Source organism: Procambarus clarkii, chromosome 33 (genome assembly GCF_040958095.1).
Source record: "Procambarus clarkii isolate CNS0578487 chromosome 33, FALCON_Pclarkii_2.0, whole genome shotgun sequence".
NCBI classification, from domain to species: Eukaryota; Metazoa; Arthropoda; class Malacostraca; order Decapoda; family Cambaridae; genus Procambarus; species Procambarus clarkii.
Genome location: NC_091182.1, coordinates 41906150 through 41922794, shown reverse-complemented (window position 1 = coordinate 41922794; position 16645 = coordinate 41906150).

Here is a 16645-nt window from a genome sequence, read left to right as displayed (position 1 = left end):
AGAGAGAGCGGGACACTCGGGGGGAGATAAATGGAACAAACTGTGTACCATTTCCCCACAAAGATACGAGCAGCAGAACAATGGAGAGGCGAAGGAAAAAGTAAAGGAACAAAGGGAACATCAGCCCGAATCAAGAGAGCAGAAGAATTAGAAGCCCCAGCAATGGCTGGGGGGGGGGGGGGAGAGAAAGGAATAGCCACGAAAACGACCAGGACGAGCACCAAGCATTGGCTCCTGGAGACAGACACAAAGGGGCGAAAACCGCGAAACCAGAAGTTGGAGTTCGAGGAAATTGGCGTAATAACCTCAAACGTTCCATTGAAGAATGGACAACGACGAGAAGAGAAAGGACAAAAACAGAGAACAAGGAAGAAACAAAGGCGAAAGAGCAACAGAGCACGTTAAAGAATATCAGGGTCGGGATCAGGGTCAGCAAAGTCAGGGTTAGGGGGCATGGGTAAACTGAGCAAAGACGGAGGGAAGGAAACGGGAGAACAGATCAGAGGCGGGCGGGCAGGGTCCGGAGGAGGAGGAGGAGGAGGAGGAGGAGGAAGAGGAGGAGACAACGGAGAGGATCCGTCAAGGACAGCAGCAGGAGGAGGGGGAGTAGAAAGAGGGGAGCGCACCCCAGCAAGAGCAGCAACCGAAAGGGAAGCAGGGTCCAAAGAAACCTCCATAGCAGGAACAGGGGGCGCAAGCACTGAAACGGGAGGGGAAGGAGCAACAGAGCCAGAAGGAGGAGCTGAGGAAGAAAGCGAAGCCTTCTTACCCGCCGGGGAAGAGGAAGGAGAGGAGCCAGGCTTACGCTTCTGACTTAAAGAGACCGGTGTCCCAGCAACTACGTATCGGGCAACGGATTCCAGTGTCTCAACCGGAGAAGCCGAACGAGAGCACACACGACGGCCGGTAGGAGAGCGATGGACATCTGCCCGCACCGACAGGCGGTGGGGAGAGCTGATAGATGGAGGAAGAGGATGGGAAGGAGGACCGGAGGGGGACGAGGAAGAAGACACAGAAGACACGACAGACCGGGTAGAAGGAAGGGGAACCCCAGACAGAGGACCAGGAGGAGGATCCTTCGGGAGAGAACCCGAAGGAACAGAGGAGGGGGCAGTGGGCGCATCAGGGTCCAAGGCCCGGAAACGGTTGTGAGTCTGAGGAAGGCGGGAAGGACGAGGAGAGGAAGAGCGCAACACGCGAGCATAAGAGATATTAGCATAAGGCGGGAGCCGGCAAACCTGGCGCCTCGCCTCAGGAAAAGATAAACGCTCCCGGTGCTTCAGGTTGAGGACGGCTGCCTCAATCTTGTAATGGACACACGCACGGGAGAAGGTAGGATGGGCCTCACCGCAGTTGAGGCAACGAGCCTGGGGAGAAGTGCACTCCGACTTAGAGTGACCTTCGCCACCACACAAAGGACAGAGAGAGACAGTCCCGGAGCAGCGGAGGGCACCATGCCCAAACCTCCAGCACTTGTTGCAGAGCCGAGGAGAAGGAATGTACTCCTGGACAGAGCACCTGGCACCAGCAAGAATGACAGAGGGTGGAAGGGTCCTACCATCAAAGGTAATCTTCACAACCCGGAGGGGTTGACGGCGACTACCACGAGGGGGACGAGTAAACGTGTCCACCTGGAGAATAGAATGGCCCTGGGCAGCGAGGATATGTCGAATATCGTCGTGGCAGTCGCGCAGGTCCCGAACACCGGTTGCAACATGGGGCGGGAGCAAAATAGTGCCAACACTGGCATTCAACTGAGCGTTTTTCGAGACCCGAACGGGGGTCTCGCCAAGGCAGGACAAGGCAGCCAAGCGGGAAGCAGCATCCTGAGAAGGAGCAGCAACGACACGTGTACCGAGACGAGTGGGGTTGAAAGTAATGGAGGCATCCACGGAATCAATGAGATGTCGATGAAGGGAGAAATCGTCAGGAGGCGCAGAATCAAGAGGGAGGAGATCAAAATATTTGGCCCACAAAGCGGGACCAAACAAGGCTTGATAGGTAGCAGAACTGGAAGGAATCGAGCGAGGGCGGCCGTGACGAGGACGGCGGTGAGAACCCCCAGAGAGAGAGGGGTTAAAAGGCGCAGTAGTTACAACTAGAGAAGGAGCCGCTCCAGGGGACAAGGTAGTCACCACTGGGGGCTTGAGGCTCGACCCAACCACAGAGGAGGGAAGGGAGCCAGGGGAAGGAGTCAGAGAGGCCAAAGGAGGAGCAAGGTCGGGGCCCAATGCAGCGGAGGCTACAGAGCCCGGTCTTCCAATACGGACCGACTCGGGGGCTTGGTCGCCCACCCCACGAGCCTGAGAAGGGAAGCTAGAAGCAGCCGAAACAGGGGTTTTCATCGTGACGAAAAGAAAAATTCACTCACGAATGTGCCCCCACACCCACCATGGAGCCACAATTAGAGGCAGGACACCCAACAAGAAGCTATCGCCGATCTTGTCGGGGCCTCCTAGGGGTGCGTCGTGAGTATACGCCCCACAAACGCCACCTTAAGAAACCGACAGTCCGTCGAGATCGGGTTCAGTGACGAAGTGGGGATTGACAATAAAAGGTTCCCCTCGCTCTCGACGTCGGGTACTGCAGTTCTACGGGTGCATGAGTATGCCTCCTCAAGCACCCGGGCGTCAAAATAGAAGAAGTCCATGGAAGAACCAGAACGAGCAAAAGGTCGGCAGGAAACGGCAAGCAGATAGGAGAAGAGGGGGGAGAAAAACGAAACAGAAGGAAAAGGAAAAGGTGCCCAGCAGAATTGGAGAGGACGGCAGCAGGAGCACAAGGCTAGAAAAGGACAGAGGGCTGTCCGAAGGAGCATCACACTCCGGCAGCCGCCCACGAAGCCCCCACACGGCGACAACGAGCTGAGCGGGGAGGGGGGGTCTTGGCTCAAGTTTTTTTTTTTTTTTTTATTTATAAAAGTACAATATACACAATAAAAAAGATACAAAGCCTGACAAAGTACATAGTAAAGAACCCAAAGAACTCTAAAGACAACAAACATTATACAGAACAAATGCAAGAGCATGAAGACTTTTTTTTTTTTTTTTTTTTTTTTTTTTTTTGTACAAGAATACAACATAAAAAAGAAATCCAATCATGCATAACACAAGATCCACACGAGTAACACAGAAAGCACAAAGGCTCACACAGAGCAGCTACACATAATAAGCCAGCGGCATAAAAAAAAAAAAGAAAATAAATTAAAATAACGCAAGGGAAAAATTACATGAAGCATGACGGATAAAAGTACCCAAAAGTGCCACACACACAAGGCAGAAGCTCACATAACCAGGAGCACAGCACTGGAGCACGCAGGAACCGGTGGAACAAACGAAAAGACACATACACACCACAAAAAACGCCCACACAAAAAAACAACGGAACACGCAGGATCCGGCAAAGGAACACAAAACACACACAACAAGGACACACACACAAGGAGCAACACAAAAGCACAGCGCAGGCAAACACACACAACGCACCGCCGAGGAAGCCCTCAGGGGGCAGGGGGAATACCCACAACCCAAACGCCCAAATGACCCAAGAAGCCCTCCCCCCAAATCCATCGACACCACACCAAAACACTAATCAAACCCCCGACCCCCCACCAACCCCAAAGCATCACCCTGAACATACGCGTCAGTGAACCAATCAGCAAACCTCACCGGAAAAGCACGCCGCAACCACCACCATGTGAAACGCAAACGCCCCCGCAGAAAACCCAGAATCCGGCGAACCCCATAGCCCTCCAAACGCCCAACCCACACGCAAAACACATAATCCGCAATCAAGACACTCAGAGTGTTCCGAAGCCGCCCGGAGCCCTGAGGAAACGAAAGAAACAGGAACCGTAAAACATCCCCTTGAAACCCGAGCCCACAGAACACCGCAACCAAGCAACTAAACCCTGTACCCTCTCACAAAAATAAAACACATGTAACTGCGTCTCAACCAATCCACAATGTGCACATGTCGCGGAAGAACGCAACCCAAGCATACACAAACGATCATTCGACGGCAAGGACTCGTGCAGCATCCGAAAGAGAAACTCCCGCTGCTGTGGAGCCAAATGCCGCCCACCCAAGACCGACCAAATCCCCCCCCAATCCCAACATGGAAACAAACCCTCAACCCGATGGCTCACACGACGAAGGAGAACCCCATAAACCCCCCAACATGACAGGGACAAAAACCCTGGAACACGACAGAGCTGCCGCAGAATCCCAACTGCCCACGAATACACAGCAGGTGTACAAAAGGCGACCTCACACCCAGCCCCTAACTCAAGCAAATAGCTAAACCGAATAGAACAGAAATAAATCCCAAGCGCACCGAGGCCCCCACCCACCCCCAAATACTGACGCAACGACACCCAAAACAAAGCCAATGCCTTGGTAAAAACATCAGGGATGCCAACACCCCCCTCCTCCACCCGCAAAACCATGGAGGAGCGACGAACCGGATGATACTTCCCACACCACACATACCGATAGACTCAATACTCCAACCTATGAGCACGCTGCCGAGCCAGGGGGAAGCACTGAGCCAAAAACCACACCCTTGAAAGAACTTTGCTAGTAACAACAATCGCCCGCTGATAAACCGTCAATGGACGCGAGGATAACAAACCAACCGCCACCTCAACCGACCGAGACACCGCATCCCAATTCCACTCCAAGGATTGGGCATACGAGCTAAACCAAGTAATTCCGAGAACCCGAAGCGACCTGACCACTGGAAACCATGACCCCGCCCACACCGAACGGGAGGTCCAGCTCCCCAGCCCCATCAGACAGGACTTATCCCTATTAACAAGGGCCCAGTGGCCAGCTCAAAACGCCGAACAAGGTCCTGAACCGCAACCACAGAGCCATCGGTCGCCACAAACAGAACCGTATCGTCAGCATACCCACAGATCGGTAAACAGAGACCAGCAGGCAGCCTCGGAGGAACCACCAAAGCACATGACTTAACCGCACGAAACAAAGGCTCCTGAAAAATAACATAAAGGAGCATAGATAAGGGACACCCTTGCCGCACCGAGCGCCGAACGGCAAAGGGGGCACTAAAAAAACCATTAATGCACACACGACTATGACAGTGGGCATACAACATACGAACCCAAGAAAGAAACAACGGAGGAAACCCGAACCTCTCCATAGCCTGCAGCACAAAGCCCATCGACACACGGTCGAATGCTTTCGACCAATCTAAGCTGAGTATCGCCGCAGGTAGGCGAAGCTCAGAGGCACACAGAAGCACATCACGTAAAAGAGCATTGCACTGAAGCAAAGACCTACCCGGAATGCCACAAAATTGCTCAACCGAAACCACAGAACCAATAACATCCCAACACCGACCTGCCAGCAACTTCGAGACAACCTTATAATCAACATTTAACAGGGTGATCGGCCTCCAATTCGACAGAAAACGCAAATCACCTGGCTTCGGAAGCAACCTCACAACCCCATCATAATGGGATGCGGGTAAGGAACAGGTCAGGAAACAAAATCGCACCACCTCCAAAAAAGCCTCCCCAATCACATCCCAGAAAGTCGCATAAAATTCCACAGGGAGCCCATCCGAGCCAGGCACCCTGCCGGAACGGAAAGACCGCACCACATCCCAGAGCTCAGCCGACGACACGTCCCTCACCAAAGCGGAACAACCTGCAGCCGACAAACCAGGAGAGCAGTGACGCAAAAAGAAAGCAGCCAAATCCTCATCCACCCCTACCTCCCCATACAGCGCTTCCAATTCCTGCTGCACATACAACAGGACCCCATCCGTGTTAGACAAAACAGAACCGTCCGGACGCTGGAGACTGGTGAAAAGAACCGAGTCCCGAAGGGCTTTCTCCTTTCGCAAAAGAAAAGGAGAAAGCCGTTCACCAGACACACGCTCGTCAACACGAGCCCGCACCCGAACCCCTTCTGCCAACTCCTCCCGCAAACCACAAATGCGCTCCTTACACACCGAAATAGCATCAAAACAATCAGCCCCACCATTTAGCAACACATACAACCGAGTCAACCGCGCCTGAAGAAAGCGCAACAAACCAAACCGCCTCACGCCTCGCAACCACAACAAAAAAGGACTTGCATTTCACCTTGCACCACTCCCACCAGTCCAACACAGACGAAAACTCGCACTTGCGAGCAACAAGCCCCACCCACCACCCACGAAACGCCTCACGCACCCAAGGACAACGCAACAACCGACAATTCAACTTCCACCAACCCCTCCCCACACGAACCTGACTACGAACAGCAACACGCACCACAACCAAACAATGATCAGAAAAGGCAACAGGAACTGTACGAAACGCAAAAACAGAGCCCTCCCGCCTATGAACATAAAAACGATCCAGCCTGGAACACGCCCCTCGCGCAGCAAAGGTGAATTCCAAATCGCCCCCAAACATGAGAGCAGCATCACGAAACCCACAACTCTGTAAGGTGGAGACCAACGCCCGAGAAACATTCTGCGGATGCGCACTATTGCAATCCCGTGCGAGAGTGACACAATTAAAATCACCCCCAAAAACCATGTTCCTTGTGTCATGACGCAAGAAGTGTAACAGCCCACCCTGGAAAAACTCCTCCCTCTCCTTGCGACGTGCCGTGCCAGAAGGAGCATACACAGTCAATAAGGGAATCTCCACCCCGAAGTACCGCACACGAGCGAACAACACCCGGCCATCTTCATCCATCTCCGTGTGAAGCACGGAAATGGACGCCCTCCGGGAGAACAGCATCAGCGTGCCCCCAAAGGACATCCTCGGCAGATTAAGCACTACATGAAAATCATCAGTCAACCCAGACAAAGCACTCAAGTCATGCACATTATGCTCCTGAATAAAGGCTACATCTACACGTTGCTCACGAAGCACAGCCACCAAGCCCATCTGTACACCCAAGTCACGCAATCCACGTACATTCAGCGTCGCACAAGTCAGAGAGGGCGCCATCAGGAAGGCAATGAGGACCCCACCAACCCCACAGCCCCCATAGAAGGTGGAGCAGAGCCCCCCACATGGGAGGCAGTAGGAACAGTAGGCGCACCATCTGGCAACCCTGCAGAGGAGGGCCCCACAGGAACGTCGGCGCTCGCACACTTTGTAGACTTTGTAAACTTCAACGTCAGCGCATCCCGTCCAGGACCTTCCACACCAGAGGACACCACCCACTGATCAACTGCAACTGCTTCTGGGGCGTCACTGCCCCCAGAGGGGGCCCCGGGTGCAACAGACCGCATCAGGCCACCAGAGGGAGGAGGAGGAGGGGCGCACGCCACAGCAGCTCCAGCCGTAGACCCCCCTCGCTTAATGGGAGGACCTTTGTCAGAGGAATGCGCCCGTGCCTCCCACTTACGACGGGGCTGGTCCGACGTCGCGACCGGGGAAGGCCCTCTAGAGCCACCAGAGGACCGCAGCACCTCCGGAGCAGCAGCAACCACGTCGGATGAACGGCCACCAGACGAAGGAGCAACCCCACACGAAGGGCCTGCAGGATCGCCACTCCCACCTACACACGATGGAGCAGCTTCCACAGACGTACCTGTCTCCATGGCAGCAACATCTGAAGCCCGATGAGCCTCCGCAGTGACGACGTGCACAGGAAGTTGGGGCGCCACATCAGACACCAACGAGCCAGGTGGGTCAAACTGCTGAACAGCCGGAGTAGGATCAGTCGAAGCAGAAGGCACCAACAACGAGGAGGGGCCGCGGGGGACAAACACGGTCTCTGCACCACCTGGCTTGGCCCCCCCAACCCCCAAGGGGGGAAAATCACCTTCCTGGAAGATAGCTGGTTCCCCCATCCCGGAAGCAGTGCAACCGGCCGCAAGATGCCCACGCAAACCACACCGAAAACAGGTGCGTGGTTGATCCTCATAGAAAACCTGCATGTTAAAGCCGTAGAACTTGACCTGAGAAGGAATATCATGCGTCAAGCGCATGCCAAGGGTCCGCACATTGGTCCTCAAGCCCGACAGGCAGCCTGAGCGGAGGCAGGTTATACGGTGAATGAATACAGTACCGTACCGAGAGAAGCAGGTGCGAAGGACCTCCTCGGGAAAGTCCAAGGGAACTCCATGGATGCTGACAAACGTCGGCGCCACACACCGGTCCGACACCTCCACAGTACCAGCAGAGCCCGGGAGCAGATGAGAACGCCCAGCAAAATCACTCACAAAACGCTGATATGGACCAGGGGCAGAGAACTTGATCACCACACGCTTGTCAGAGATCTTCTCAAGGCCGTAAACAGTGAGCAGGTCCACCTGGAAAACATCCAAAAGCGTCACTTCCACCAACGCCCAATCAGCAGCCGCCGAGAACTCCAATCCTGCAGAATCCATCCTCCGAATCCGCGTCACCGACGACGCCATAACGCCAGCTGCCCCCACAGGCTAGCCGGCACACCACACACCAACAACAGCGACCTGCTCGCACCAGACGTCAGCCAACAACTGAGAGAGCGCCAACGCCGTGACCGCACCCTGCAACGAGCAAGCAGCCACCAAAACAGTGGACATTTTGTGCTGGTATCCACATTGCACTTATGATTTATAGTCGGAAAAACGGGAGCAATTTTGAATAAATGAGTTTAATTATATTGAATTATGTTGAAAAGTTTTAGTTTTGTGCGTTTCTGTGAGTGCGTTGTTTTGTGTCTGTGAGTGTTTTTGTTTGTGCGTTTAGTGAAGTATTTACATCTGTTTGTGTCTACATTAGTGTTTGTTTATAGGCGTGTGTGTATATGTGGGCGGGTGTTAATGTGTCTGATGAATTATGTGTTTCTTCTCGTCGCTTCATCAAAGCTGCACTGCGGTTCACCTTCCTTTTAATGATCTTGACAAATATGGTAAAATTATCAAAACTGCTCTGTGGTAAATGTGGTAATTATGTGCTTAAATAGACTGTATGAATGATTGGGCTACTTTATTCTACCACACAATCTTTATTAGTTGTTTTATTTTCATTTAAATTGAACGTAAACAGTTCAGTGGATATGGGGGGAATCTTCATCAATTAAACTTGATTCCAAAGTTCACATTCTTGTTACTCTGGTCTTGGCTCAAGTGACCAACCAAACGCCTGGTCATGCACCCTGCACGAACAACTGTGGGAAGTGGCACAAACTGGTAATTTAGACCTCGGCACCACTCTCAAATGACCAAATATCATAATTTTACTCGTATATCGAATCTAACTTGAATTATCAACAACCACTGGACAAAATAATTTAAACAGTTTAACATGTGAACTCTTTAACAAATCCTATACTCTTAGTGATAGTTGGATTATTTAAAAAATAAGCCTTAGCTGGCATAAATTCTGGTCCGTGGTTTATTCACGTATAGAACCCAATGTGGCCGCTCTAACATGTGTCAGTCTCTAGTGGGTGAAACGTTTGTCTCCAGATCCATTCCTGCCGACAAGGTAGCTAGGTAGCTGTTATAGTGACAAGTGAGGAAACATATAATCGTATAACACTTTTGCAAAGTCTGATTAAAGATATGAATGGTCACGTTAGGATTGTGGTTGACTCTACCATGACCGACCACAACCACCACACAACAACTACTCGTGAACACGTATATTAGGTCCAATTACTGCATAACAAAATGGTGTAAAATGTCACTTAACGTTACAGTTAGTGTGAGGCGGAGAAATGGACTTAACGTGGTCTTGGTGTGAATCAAGATACGTTTCTCTACGGTAGTTCCATACGTCTTAATAACGTATTGACAGAGGAATAAGGTCTGCCTCCTCAAGCACTGGCTTCCTCCACCATTTTCCTGTCCCGAGAGAGTCCATTCAATAACAAAATAATATTTGTTTGGTATGTCAAGGCTTAATTATTTATGAATTCAAGTCGCAAATAATATAACAACTAGTTCATAAGGAACTAATTTGCTTTACTTCAAAAAATACTTTTAAACAACAATTCAAGGTGAAGTTAGGAGCGCATTTGACTACGATTGGAGCGTTGCCCAAGTGTGACGCGGCCCTGCCCACCCTCGCCACTTCTACACAGTTATTCTCAATAACATTAGCAAGTATTATGAATAATACTTGCTAAATTAAAAGAAAATATAAACCATAATTCAATTTAACAGATATACGTAATCCTATTTATTTTTTGAGATAAGATAAATGTTTCCTCATAAGAGATTTGAGTTATAAAGTGTTTTATTTTGAAAATTAGCAAGCCTGTTTACCTGTAGTTGATGTCCCCCCCCCCCTTCTCCCCCTCAACAAATCTGTAGGAAGCTAACTGTTGTGGAAGCCTATGTTTAGTTCGAAGCAAGTTGGCCGAGAACTCTCTTTAATAAAGAAAGCGCTTGTCAATAATTGATACTCTAACGCATTTATCGTGATCATTATTATGAGTTGACGTGCTACTCATAAAATGTCCGGCTCTACAGTATCAGTTCCACCTATTAAACTCTTTTTACTGGAATTTATTTTATGCCGCTCACACATGGAGGAATGTCAGGAAATCATTTATAGAACTGTGATCCCTAACGACACTAACCAGACGATACACTTCACCATTTACTATAGAGGCAAGCTGACTACCAACTTGCTCAGGAAGAACTATCCAGACACCAAGCCGAATGCCTTGAAAAAGACAAATTCGTCTAGGACTTTAGATGCCCACCTGACTGTCAACCCCAACGATCTCAATATATAGGCCAGACAATACCGTCTCCGTTTTTTAGGTACTTGGCAACACACAAACAATGGGTAAATCAAAGAGCACAAAATTTATAAATAGAGCCAAACCATAACCAGACCAACAACGAAATAATTGACATAAACAACGAAAGTAGATGATTAAACCTAGAGAGAGCAGTACATGTTAAACACTCTAGCTATCAATAGCCAGCTTACACTCGGGTACATCCTACCATCCGCACGACCAAGACAGACACCCAACTCACCTCACCAGCCCCAGCCAACATTGCCAGTAACACTTCATTTCACCTCATCCTAAACGGTTACTTCGCGGCTTCAGTTCGTTTGTGTCCATTTCCCCTCTGCCTCTGAAGATGTCGAGAGCGTCAATGAAACGCATTATTTAACGTCGGGTCAATATAATTATAAATTTAACTTTTAAGAATCAAATGTTTAATTTCCTTTCCTAGTGAAAAAATCGTCTAAACATATAGAAGAAAATATCCTCGCCTATCTTTTTAGTTTTTAGAGATTCTCGTCTTTATTTCACCTTCCTCAGTTTCCCATTTTCAAAGGGAAGATCTTCCCTTTTGTGCTTTGTTTAGCAGTCGTTAAAAAATCTGTAGTTTCAATTATTCATGTTAACTCAGTTTTCAGTGCTTTCTTCTCAATTCTCCTTTAACTTCATTTTTCTTCTCTTATATTATATCTCTTCATTGACACGACTGAATAAGGTTTCAAGATGAACCGAAACGTCGTCACTTTTCTTTTCATTCCTGTAGGATTTGGGAATTAATTTTTAGCTTCGTTTTGTGATTTATTCTCTGCAAATTTAGAGAAGATTGATTACATAGGCATTTATCTAACCCTTTCGATCACATTCAATAACGCAAATATTTATATATTTGGAAGTTGTCGCCTATCAAGACATGTGTTATTGAATATAACCGAAAGGTTTAGATAAATTATTTTAACACGTATCATGTTTGCATGTCTTACATTCTTATTGGGATGGAAGTTAATAAGTTTACTCACAGACGAATATTTTTATTCCATTAATGTTCTCGACACATTTCACTAAGGTACAAACAGCTTTGGATCCTTAAAGGCTGAGGGAAAGTGACGAAATTCTCATTGTTCGAATGGGGCAGTCATGTAAATGGAAAGACGTTCCTGGTATAAACTATCCATTGAGAATTGAACGAGATTGTTTAATGTGAAGTACTTTTACAATATCTAATCTCCTAATTTCGATAAACCTATCGATTATTTCGCTACCGAGTATTTCTTTGTAAATTATTTGTGTCGATTATTTACTTGATATTTCCAGACGAATTCTGGTTTGACATATGCTGCTGGCGTTATTCTGCTCCTGTACAATTACCTCATCTCTCTGGCCTAAGCTTCTGTCGTAGTCGCTGCCGTAGTCGGAGGAACACCTACCTCCAGGTGTTCTATTCATGTGAGAACGCATTGAAAACAGAGCAGAGCGAGAGTGAGAAAGAGAGAGACGGACACTTGTGAGAGCTGAGAGTGTAGCTGAATGACATTTTGTTGCAAATGCTATAATTTATTGCATTTGTTAAGATTTATGGAAACTGTTTGCTGCTTTTGCTGCACTGCGAGCATTAGTTTGTATATTCATTAGTTACACAGTAAGCTCAGTTTACATATTTAGTTTTCTAAAGGTAAGTGCAATGGGTGTAAATATTCAGGCCCTCACAGGTTCCGAAATGGAATGTTTGAGGCTATCAAAATATTTTATCACACCCTTCAGAAAGCTGCAATCTATCTATATAAATAAAAATGGAAATGTTCGTTTGTGCATGACCGCTAATCTCCGAAAGTTCTTCACCGATTGCTTTGAAATTTTTACACAACGTTCCATTCGCATCCGAGCAAGTTTTTATATACATACTACACAGATGTCACGTCTGTGACGGTAAAAAAAAACATTTTTTTTTTCTGAAAAACAGTGCTTTTCATGTGAGGGAAATCTTCGAAACCTCTTTACCGATTGCTTTGACATTTTGACACAACGTTGCATTCGAATAGGTGCATCTTGTGTGTGTGTGTATATATGTATATATGTATGTCACGGAACATACATCACGGAACTATTTACTCTACCCACCATGAGAGTAAGGACAAGACAAGAACATATCGATGCCAACACAGAAGACAATGTCCAACATAACAGGCCAATTACACTGGATTAATCTTTGTGTTTAGATAGGAGATGCCTCGTATGGGCCAATAAGCCTTCTGCAGCCCCTATGTTTATCCCTTATGTATCCCCCCATGTTTTCACCTTCATTGTATTATCACCTGACCTAATGCGGGTATAAAATCAACTAGTATTGTAAGATCTGTTCACTTGAGAATGAACCATGGAGGTTCGAAACGTCGTGCAAATTATACAAATAAGTGTAATACACTCTATAGTAAATCACTTCTTTTCTTCACCTTAAAAGTACGAAAATGAGTTTTGGAGAACTCCTATTTCAATTAAGCCCTGATGCTAAGAAAATAGTTAGAGGGATAGAAGCCCTAAACCAGAAAATAATAAATACAGAATATGCGGTCATATTCAATGAAACATATATGTATGTATGTGTATATATATATATATATATACTGTATATATATATATATATATATATATATATATATATATATATATATATGCGAACAAGCCTGAATGGTCCCCAGGACAATATGCAACTGAAAACTCACACCCCAGAAGTGACTCGAACCCATACTCCCAGGAGCAACACAACTGGGGTGTGAGTTTTCAGTTGCATATTGTCCTGGGGACCATTCAGGCTTGTTCGCATTTGTGTTCCTCACGTGTGCCCCAAAGAATGAGGTGATTTGGTAAAATGCTATGCCCAAGATTACTATCCGAGTGCCGGCGGTGGGGTGGTTCAAATAGCCTCGGCTATCACCTCATTTTGTCCGGTCGTGATGGTCAAGTGGATTAAGGCGTCTTGTACATACCAGTTGTGTTGCTCCTGGGAGTATGGGTTCGAGTCACTTCTGGGGTGTGAGTTTTCAGTTATATATATATATATATATATATATATATATATATATATATATATATATATATATATATATATATATATATATATATATATACTAATATATATATATATATATATATATATATATATACTAATATATATATATATATATATATATATATATATATATATATATATATATATATTAGTATATTTTGGTAGCAGTCTTTCCTGTAGACATATATTATTAAATATGACCGAAAAAGTAAGATTAATAATTCTAACACGAATTTTCTCAATCTTTCGTACATTTCTTTTCACTGTTGGAGGTAAATAAAAAATCAATTCTCCAAAATTCATTTTTATTTCTAGTCTGACGCGACACGAGCGCGTTTCGTAAAACTTATTACATTTTCAAAGACTTTAGTTCACAAATACACAACTGAATAGAACTTACGCATCTCCGATTTTATATCTACATTTGAGTGAGGTGGAAGGGGTGATGTGGCATTAACACAAGACAGAACAAGATGTGGCATTAATAGGGTATTAATTTCATCAACACAAGACAGAACAAGAGGTGATATTAATAGGGTATTAATTTCATCAACACAAGACAGAACACGAAACAATGGATATTGAATAGAAGTGTTTGTAGAAAGCCTATTGGTCCATATTTCTTGATGCTTCTATATTGGAGCGGAGTCTTGAGGTGGGTAGAATATAGTTGTGCAATAATTGGCTGTTGATTGCTGGTGTTGACTTCTTGATGTGTAGTGCCTCGCAAACGTCAAGCCGCCTGCTATCGCTGTATCTATCGATGATTTCTGTGTTGTTTACTAGGATTTCTCTGGCGATGGTTTGGTTGTGGGAAGAGATTATATGTTCCTTAATGGAGCCCTGTTGCTTATGCATCGTTAAACGCCTAGAAAGAGATGTTGTTGTCTTGCCTATATACTGTTTTTTTTGGAGCTTACAGTCCCCAGGAGGGCATTTGAAGGCATAGACGACGTTAGTCTCTTTTAAAGCGTTCTGTTTTGTGTCTGGAGAGTTTCTCATGAGTAGGCTGGCCGTTTTTCTGGTTTTATAGTAAATCGTCAGTTGTATCCTCTGATTTTTGTCTGTAAGGATAACGTTTCTATTAACAATATCTTCCAGGACCCTTTCCTCCGTTTTATGAGCTGTGGAAAAGAAGTTCCTGTAAAATAGTCTAATAGGGGGTATAGGTGTTGTGTTAGTTGTCTCTTCAGAGGTTGCATGGCTTTTCACTTTCCTTCTTATGATGTCTTCGACGAAACCATTGGAGAAGCCGTTATTGACTAGGACCTGCCTTACCCTACAGAGTTCTTCTTCAGAAGAAGAAGAACTCTTCTGCCTTACCCTACAGAGTTCTTCTTCTTCAGAAGAAGAACTTCTGTAGGGTAAGGCAGAAGAAGTTCTTCTTCTTCAGAAGAAGAACTTCTGTAGGGTAAGGCAGGTCCTAGTCAATAACGGCTTCTCCAATGGTTTCGTCGAAGACATCATAAGAAGGAAAGTGAAAAGCCATGCAACCTCTGAAGAGACAACTAACACAACACCTATACCCCCTATTAGACTATTTTACAGGAACTTCTTTTCCACAGCTCATAAAACGGAGGAAAGGGTCCTGGAAGATATTGTTAATAGAAACGTTATCCCTACAGACAAAAATCAGAGGATACAACTGACGATTTACTATAAAACCAGAAAAACGGCCAGCCTACTCATGAGAAACTCTCCAGACACAAAACAGAACGCTTTAAAAGAGACTAACGTCGTCTATGCCTTCAAATGCACTCCTGGGGACTGTAAGCTCCAAAAAAAACAGTATATAGGCAAGACAACAACATCTCTTTCTAGGCGTTTAACGATGCATAAGCAACAGGGCTCCATTAAGGAACATATAATCTCTTCCCACAACCAAACCATCGCCAGAGAAATCCTAGTAAACAACACAGAAATCATCGATAGATACAGCGATAGCAGGCGGCTTGACGTTTGCGAGGCACTACACATCAAGAAGTCAACACCAGCAATCAACAGCCAATTATTGCACAACTATATTCTACCCACCTCAAGACTCCGCTCCAATATAGAAGCATCAAGAAATATGGACCAATAGGCTTTCTACAAACACTTCTATTCAATATCCATTGTTTCGTGTTCTGTCTTGTGTTGATGAAATTAATACCCTATTAATATCACCTCTTGTTCTGTCTTGTGTTGATGAAATTAATACCCTATTAATGCCACATCTTGTTCTGTCTTGTGTTAATGCCACATCACCCCTTCCACCTCACTCAAATGTAGATATAAAATCGGAGATGCGTAAGTTCTATTCAGTTGTGTATTTGTGAACTAAAGTCTTTGAAAATGTAATAAGTTTTACGAAACGCGCTCGTGTCGCGTCAGACTAGAAATAAAAATGAATTTTGGAGAATTGATTTTTGATTTACCTCCAACAGTGAAAAGAAATGTATGAAAGATTGAGAAAATTCGTGTTAGAATTATTAATCTTACTTTTTCGGTCATATTTAATAATATATATATATATATATATATATATATATATATATATATATATATATATATATATATATATATATATATTAATAATAATATAAAGAATTGATCGTTTTGAAATATAGACATTCCCTGGCCCGAATTCCTTGATATCAGCTGGGTATACAAAATATATGATACCGCATAACCAGGGAAGACACAGAGGATCTATTTTATCCTAGGCAGAAATTCCATACTCAATAAAAAATATAGCCAGTTTCCTGCATGGTTGGAGTATAAGTACTAACTGTAACAGAGAATATGGCTAACACTGAGTGCCTCAAATAAAGTATCAACATTAACCTCCCCTCCTAGACGTAAATTAGACGCAGAGGCAATGCTTTCTTTG